This window comes from Salmo trutta, chromosome 36, assembly GCF_901001165.1.
Source record: "Salmo trutta chromosome 36, fSalTru1.1, whole genome shotgun sequence".
Taxonomy (NCBI): Eukaryota; Metazoa; Chordata; class Actinopteri; order Salmoniformes; family Salmonidae; genus Salmo; species Salmo trutta.
Window position 1 is genome coordinate 897445 of NC_042992.1, and position 7794 is coordinate 905238.

The 7794-nt window shown below is 45.7% G+C and overlaps 1 protein-coding gene across 2 annotated transcripts in view; it reads right to left on the reverse strand.

Moving 5' to 3' along the window:
- Positions 1–6541: 6541 nt before the first annotated feature.
- stk3 (serine/threonine kinase 3 (STE20 homolog, yeast)) overlaps positions 6542–7794 on the reverse strand; it is a 31530-nt gene continuing 30277 nt past the window's right edge. For both annotated transcript variants that reach the window (XM_029736116.1, XM_029736115.1), the window contains exon 11: positions 6542–7794. This exon is cut by the window's right edge. The gene's annotated coding sequence lies outside the window, so the exon portion shown is untranslated.

A 7794-nucleotide genomic window follows, 5' to 3' on the forward strand; every position in this document is an offset into this window, starting at 1 on the left:
AGCAAGCAATGCAGGTGTAGAAGTACGGTGGCTAGGAAAAACTCCCTAGAAAGGCCAAAACCTAGGAACAAACACTCCAGACAGCCTACCCGACCGCTCGGAGGCGTCTGCATGGTCCTAAAGCACACACCCGCGTTTTGGATCACATTCCAATTATAAAACTGAGGACAAAAATGCAATTTCAGAACGTGAGGGGGACACATCCCCCCTGTCCCCGGTGAAAGTTGCGCCCCTGACTATTTCTCTCTGTTGGCGAGGCCACTCTTCCCCCCCACTTGCATCCGCATTAGAGGACTTACGGTAACAACAGCAGTCTTGAGACAGCCAGACAAGTCCCTCTTGGTGGTACTTCTTGATTTACGATAGCCTACTAAAGGCTACTACCATTGGATCAGATATTTTACGTGATCGTTGCAAAGCTGAGCAACGGAAGGTTTCATACAGAAAGTTACCAGGGTACAGTGAAAATCAAAGATTGGAAATATAAAAGTCAAGGTAAGATATATTGTAGATATTGAGTGATAAGTTTTATTCCTGACATCTTTGAAAACAGTTACAACATATGAAATGAAACAAACCTTACATAAGAAGTTAAGAGTTTTTAAGCATTAAAGTTCCATTCTGTGCTTCAACAGTCATGGTTACAGGTCGTACATTGTGGAAATAAATGAAGAGTAAATACAGAAAAATATTAAAATCAGATGAGTTTCCATATTCTAAATATTCTATATGGGAACCTACCATCTATGGAAAGGGTCTTCCAGGTTGTGGAATGGTTTTGTACAGAGTAAACCTCCAAGTTCAGTTTGTTAAACGTTGAGGAAGATGGTGTATGTAGCACTGGCATCGTTGATACAATGGACAAAACATTAAGAACACCTACTTTATCCATGACAGACCGAGCAGGTGAATCCAGGTGAAAGCTATGATCCCTTATTGAAGGGGAGGAGACAGGTTAAAGGAGGATGTTTAAGCCTTGGGACAATTGAGACATGGATTGTGTTTGTGAGCCATTCAGAGGGTGAATGGGAAAGACAAAATATTGAAGTGTATTTGAACAGGGTATGGTAGAAGGTGCCCAGGGGCACCGGTCTGTGTCAAGAACTGCAACGCTGCTGGGCTCAACAGTTTCCTGTGTATCAAGAATGGTCCACCACCCAAAAGACATCCAGTCAATTTGACAACTGTGGGAAGCATTGGAGTCAATATGGGCCAGCATCCCTGCTTCCGATACCTTGTACGAATTGGTAATTCCCACTACACAGCAAAATGACAAAATTAATGTTAGGTTTTGACCAACTATTTGTTTGCATAACCAATATAATACAACTATTTAAACCTATATAATAAAATGAGTTGTGGTGCATAACTTATGAATACTAATGCTAAACATAGGTTTATATTGTATTAACAGATTGAGCAACATATAATAGACATGGCTAACTGGAGGGTTGCTGGCTAGTAGGAGTGTAGGCTGAGTAGACTCGTGACACACACACACACACAATGCCTGGTTGAGGGGCCGCTCAAGGACAGGTGTACGGGAGGGGCTGGTAGAATGGAAGATAGCTGTAGCATAAAAACAGGCACTGTCCTTGGGTGTCTGACTCTCGGGTACACACACGAAGATAAGCTAGAAGACAACTATGCCTGGCAACAAAGATGCGTCTAGAGGCTGGGACCAGCCTGCACGCCAACGATAGGCTGGAGTAAGTCTAAACCACACCCAAGCCTCTATTCTGACAGGCCAGCAGTGAGCGGGAACTACGTCTGTCAGAGTATTTAATGAAGAACTTATGTCAGTTCAGTTCTGTTTTGCCCTGCGTGGTGTTACAGAGATCACGTATATACGAAACACATATTTACCATTCAAGTGTTTGCATTAATTAAAGTACAAAGAAATCAGAAGTTACTATGTGCTGACTATTTTGTCCTGATACCAGATCGAATTGACGCTACTTTAACATTAAGAAGAACATGCATAGTGTTAGTCAAACATAATGAAACCAGAGACATCTGATAGGATCACAAGTCTTCCAGATCCAGTTCAATAAATAATATTTTGTAATGAACAGCTTTAGTGAAGGGATGATGCCAGGTCCATCCATCTGGCTTTAGTGAAGGGATGATGCCAGGTCCATCCAGCTTTAGTGAAGGGATGATGCCAGGTCCATCCATCCAGCTTTAGTGAAGGGATGATGCCAGGTCCATCCATCCGGCTTTAGTGAAGGGATGATGCCAGGTCCATCCATCTGGCTTTAGTGAAGGGATGATGCCAGGTCCATCCATCTGGCTTTAGTGAAGGGATGATGCCAGGTCCATCCATCCGGCTTTAGTGAAGGGATGATGCCAGGTCCATCCATCCGGCTTTAGTGAAGGGATGATGCCAGGTCCATCCATCCGGCTTTAGTGAAGGGATGATGCCAGGTCCATCCATCCGGCTTTAGTGAAGGGATGATGCCAGGTCCATCCATCCGGCTTTAGTGAAGGGATGATGCCAGGTCCATCCATCCGGCTTTAGTGAAGGGATGATGCCAGGTCCATCCATCCGGCTTTAGTGAAGGGATGATGCCAGGTCCATCCATCCGGCTTTAGTGAAGGGATGATGCCAGGTCCATCCATCCGGCTTTAGTGAAGGGATGATGCCAGGTCCATCCATCCGGCTTTAGTGAAGGGATGATGCCAGGTCCATCCATCCAGCTTTAGTGAAGGGATGATGCCAGGTCCATCCATCCGGCTTTAGTGAAGGGATGATGCCAGGTCCATCCATCCGGCTTTAGTGAAGGGATGATGCCAGGTCCATCCATCCGGCTTTAGTGAAGGGATGATGCCAGGTCCATCCATCCGGCTTTAGTGAAGGGATGATGCCAGGTCCATCCAGCTTTAGTGAAGGGATGATGCCAGGTCCATCCATCCGGCTTTAGTGAAGGGATGATGCCAGGTCCATCCATCCGGCTTTAGTGAAGGGATGATGCCAGGTCCATCCATCCGGCTTTAGTGAAGGGATGATGCCAGGTCCATCCATCCAGCTTTAGTGAAGGGATGATGCCAGGTCCATCCATCCAGCTTTAGTGAAGGGATGATGCCAGGTCCATCCATCCAGCTTTAGTGAAGGGATGATGCCAGGTCCATCCATCCAGCTTAGTGAAGGGATGATGCCAGGTCCATCCATCCAGCTTTAGTGAAGGGATGATGCCAGGTCCATCCATCTGGCTTTAGTGAAGGGATGATGCCAGGTCCATCCAGCTTTAGTGAAGGGATGATGCCAGGTCCATCCATCCGGCTTTAGTGAAGGGATGATGCCAGGTCCATCCATCCGGCTTTAGTGAAGGGATGATGCCAGGTCCATCCATCCGGCTTTAGTGAAGGGATGATGCCAGGTCCATCCATCCGGCTTTAGTGAAGGGATGATGCCAGGTCCATCCAGCTTTAGTGAAGGGATGATGCCAGGTCCATCCATCTGGCTTTAGTGAAGGGATGATGCCAGGTCCATCCAGCTTTAGTGAAGGGATGATGCCAGGTCCATCCATCCGGCTTTAGTGAAGGGATGATGCCAGGTCCATCCATCCGGCTTTAGTGAAGGGATGATGCCAGGTCCGTCCATCCAGCTTTAGTGAAGGGATGATGCCAGGTCCATCCATCCAGCTTTAGTGAAGGGATGATGCCAGGTCCGTCCATCCAGCTTTAGTGAAGGGATGATGCCAGGTCCATCCATCCAGCTTTAGTGAAGGGATGATGCCAGGTCCATCCATCCAGCTTTAGTGAAGGGATGATGCCAGGTCCATCCATCCAGCTTTAGTGAAGGGATGATGCCAGGTCCATCCATCCAGCTTTAGTGAAGGGATGATGCCAGGTCCATCCATCCAGCTTTAGTGAAGGGATGATGCCAGGTCCATCCATCCAGCTTTAGTGAAGGGATGATGCCAGGTCCATCCATCCAGCTTTAGTGAAGGGATGATGCCAGGTCCATCCATCCAGCTTTAGTGAAGGGATGATGCCAGGTCCATCCATCTGGCTTTAGTGAAGGGATGATGCCAGGTCCATCCAGCTTTAGTGAAGGGATGATGCCAGGTACATCCAACCATGGTAAGCATCAAAAGGACTTCCAGGACCGTATACACAGTCTCAAAGTAGATAATTGGTCATAAGTGCCGAGAAGAGAGGTTTTACTCCACCTAGCGGACAGATATTTAGGTGACCTCATGAGCGGTCCTAACAGTTCAGCATTACCAGCAGGTGTGTTGATTATAGTTTAGAAAAAGACAATGAGTCAATGGTTCCTGGGCCATAGACTGGCAATTGCTTTGGAGTTGTTAAAATGTTTTAATATTTCTATATGATCAACCCATAATCAATCTAGACCTACATGTAACATCTCTTGCGCTTTTGACAAGGATTTCAAGAGGCCTATTTCACATATGCCCGAAATACTTAGAACCACTAGGCTAATAAATAAACAAGTTTCTCTTTAAATGATTTTAATACCTCCATGTTATTTCAGGTTATCCATTTGGAGCACAGCACGTTGTTGTCTAAATTGGAGATAAATTGAGCAATTGAAGGCATCTATGGCTTATGGAAACTTTGATTGTGTTGATGAAAATGATAGACCTTTCAAACGTTGTATGCAACATTATCGGCAAGTGACTTGATGCTTACTTTGCCAAAGCGATTTAGAGATGTTAAAACGGGAGTGATGAGTGTGTTGATATAATGGCAATTGTCAAATTTGGGGCTCCCGGGTGGCGCGGCGGTCTGAGGCTCCCGGGTGGCGCGGCGGTCTGAGGCTCCCGGGTGGCGCGGCGGTCTGAGGCTCCCGGGTGGCGCGGCGGTCTGAGGCTCCCGGGTGGCGCGGCGGTCTAAGGCCCTGCGTCTCAGTGCTAGAGGAGTCACTACAGACCCTGGTTCGATTCCAAGCTGAATCACAACCAGCCATGATTGGGAGTCCCATAGGGCAGCGCACAATTGGCCCAGCGTTGTCTGGGGTAGGCCATCATTGTAAATAAGAACTTGTTCTCAACTTTCCTTCCTAGTTGTTGTATACCCTGTGTCGTACCTACGGGTCCTTGTCAAAATGTAATGTACTTCATAGGGCAGGGCTGTTCAACTCTGACCCTACGAGTTCCAGAGCCTGCTGGAGTCCCAGATCTAAATCAGTCCCTGATTAGAGGAAGTGGAAGTGGCTTGGAGGTCCAGACCCGAGGCAGACAGGGGTCAGTGCACCATCACAGTATGGAAATCATATGACTGTGAGATGGTGTTATGACTCATGAAGAACGAACAGGAAACAAAGCCTGTGTCTACATTACAGGGAAAGATAAGAGTGTAGTAAACAACCGTCTCAGAATATCAAGCAGAACAGGAGAAAAACACCAGCAGACATTCCAATGAACAGGGTTTAACTTCATGGTTCACAAAATAGCACATCACCTCCATTAGGTTTTCAGATCTACACCGAACAAAAATATAAAAACGCAACAATTTCAAAACGTTTACCGAGTTACAGTTCATATAAGGAAATCAATTGAAATAAATCAATTAGGCCCTAATCTATGGATTTCACATGACTGGGAATACAGATATGAATCTGTTGGTCACAGGTACCTTAAAACAAAAAGATTGGTTTCTGATCCATGCCATTATCAGTATCTGGGGTGACCACCATTTGCCTCACGCAGTATGACATCTCCTTCACATAGAGTTGATCAGGTTGCTGATTGTGGCCTGTGGAATGTTATCCCACTCCTCTTCAATGGCTGTGTGAAGTTGCTGGATATTGGTGGGAACTGGAACACGCTGTCGTACACGTCGATCCACAGCATCCCAAACATGCTCAACGGAAGACATGTCTGGTGAGTATGCAGGCCATTGCAGGAACTGGGACATTTTTAGCTTCCAGGAATTGTGTCCAGATCCTTGTGACACGGGGCCGTGCATCGTCATGCTGAAACATAAGGTGATGGCAGTGTATGAACGGCACGACAATGGGCCTCAGGATCTCGTCACGGTATCTCTGTGCATACAAATTGCCATCGATAAAATGCAATCGTGATCGTTGTCCGTAGCTTATGCCTGCCCACAACATAACCCCACAACCACCATGGGGGCACTCTGTTCACAACAGTAAACCGCTCGCCCAAACGATGCCATACATGTGGGTCTGCGGTTGTGAGGCCGGTTGGACGTACTGCCAAATTATCCCCCAAAAATGACGGAGGTGGCTTATGGTAGAGAAATTAACAATACACTCTCTGGCAACAGCTCTGGTAGACATTCCTGCACTCAGCATGCCAATTGCAAGCGCTCTCAAAACAAGAGACCCCTGTGGCATTGTGTTGTGACAAAACGGCACATTTTAGTGGTCTTATTTTTTATCCCCAGCACAAGTTGCACCTATGTAATGATCATGCTGTTTGATCAGCTTCTTGATATGCCACACCTGTCAGGTGGATGGATTATCTTGGCAAAGGAGAAACGCTCACTAACAGGGATGTAAAACACATTTGTGCACAACATTTTAGAGAAATAAGATTTTTGTGCGTATAGGAAGATTTCTGGGATCTTTTATTTCAGCTCATGAAACCACCACTTTACATGTTGTGTTTATATTGTTGTTCAGCGTAGTTCCTATTGGAAGAAAACAGTCTGTCCACTCAGATCACATCACCTCCATTAGGTTTTCAGATCTAGTTCCTAGAAAACAGTCTATCCACTCAGACCATATGAATTCATTGCTCTTTCGTTCTCATTAAGAAAAAGAAAAAGTCTTTGGTTGTGGACAAAGCACCACAGCTTTCCGTAACTGGGTTATATACAGTATTAAATCATGATAATATCAAACAAACACCACAGGGTTTCCATCGATCCCCTACTATCGTCCCCCAGGCTGGCTGCCGCTACCACAGACGAATGTACCAACAGCTTTTCCCTGGAACATCGTGCTAAGACTATTTTACTTTCCGTTTCATCCAACTAGCTGTAAAAACTATATTTTTGCTATTAAAAAATATATATTCACAGCGATTTAGATGGCACAATAATTCCCTACTATAATGTTCTCACATAAACTGGAATTGAGGAAAGAGTAAAGAACTATAGTAACGAGGAAAGAGCGATTTCTACATTGGCCGCTTTACCCAGTCTGCCATTATTGGTTGTGCTCGAAGGGGATGACCACGCCTCTTAGTGACGGCGATGGGAGAGAGGGAGGGTTCAGGTTTCCCATCTGGCTTTTGTTGTCAAACAAACATTTTTTCTTTGTGTAAAACACTATCATTCCACTATTTCTGCAGATATATTCTGGACATTTTCTGACATTACAATGCAGAGAGTCGACGAGTAACTCCTTTAACATTATCTCCCATAACTGCTGGTCATTTCCCAAGAGCCAACAGAGTAGCAGAGCTGGGAGAAACCCAGCTAGTATTGATCAGTTGAAGGACGCTTTAAAAAAAGGGGAGAAACATCTTTAGGAGAATGATACTTTGAGATATAAGGCTACCTACAGGTTCATAATTAACAGATGGGAAGGCTAAGAATGGTTTACAATAGTCCTGAGCAATGTGGAAATAGTGTGGACTGGAGTCCTCCTGACTACTGGGGTGGTGATGAGAGACAAAATGGAGGACATTTTAGAAGCACAGGGTGAATTCCATTCCAGACAGGTGTCAGGTCTCTCCTCTCCCTTGGTCAGGTCTTAACAGAAAGCACCAGGCCTTCTCTAAGGTCCTCAGCAGTTCTGCTGCCAGAGTGCTGATCTAGGATCAGTTCTGCCTTTCAGATCGTAAGGAATGA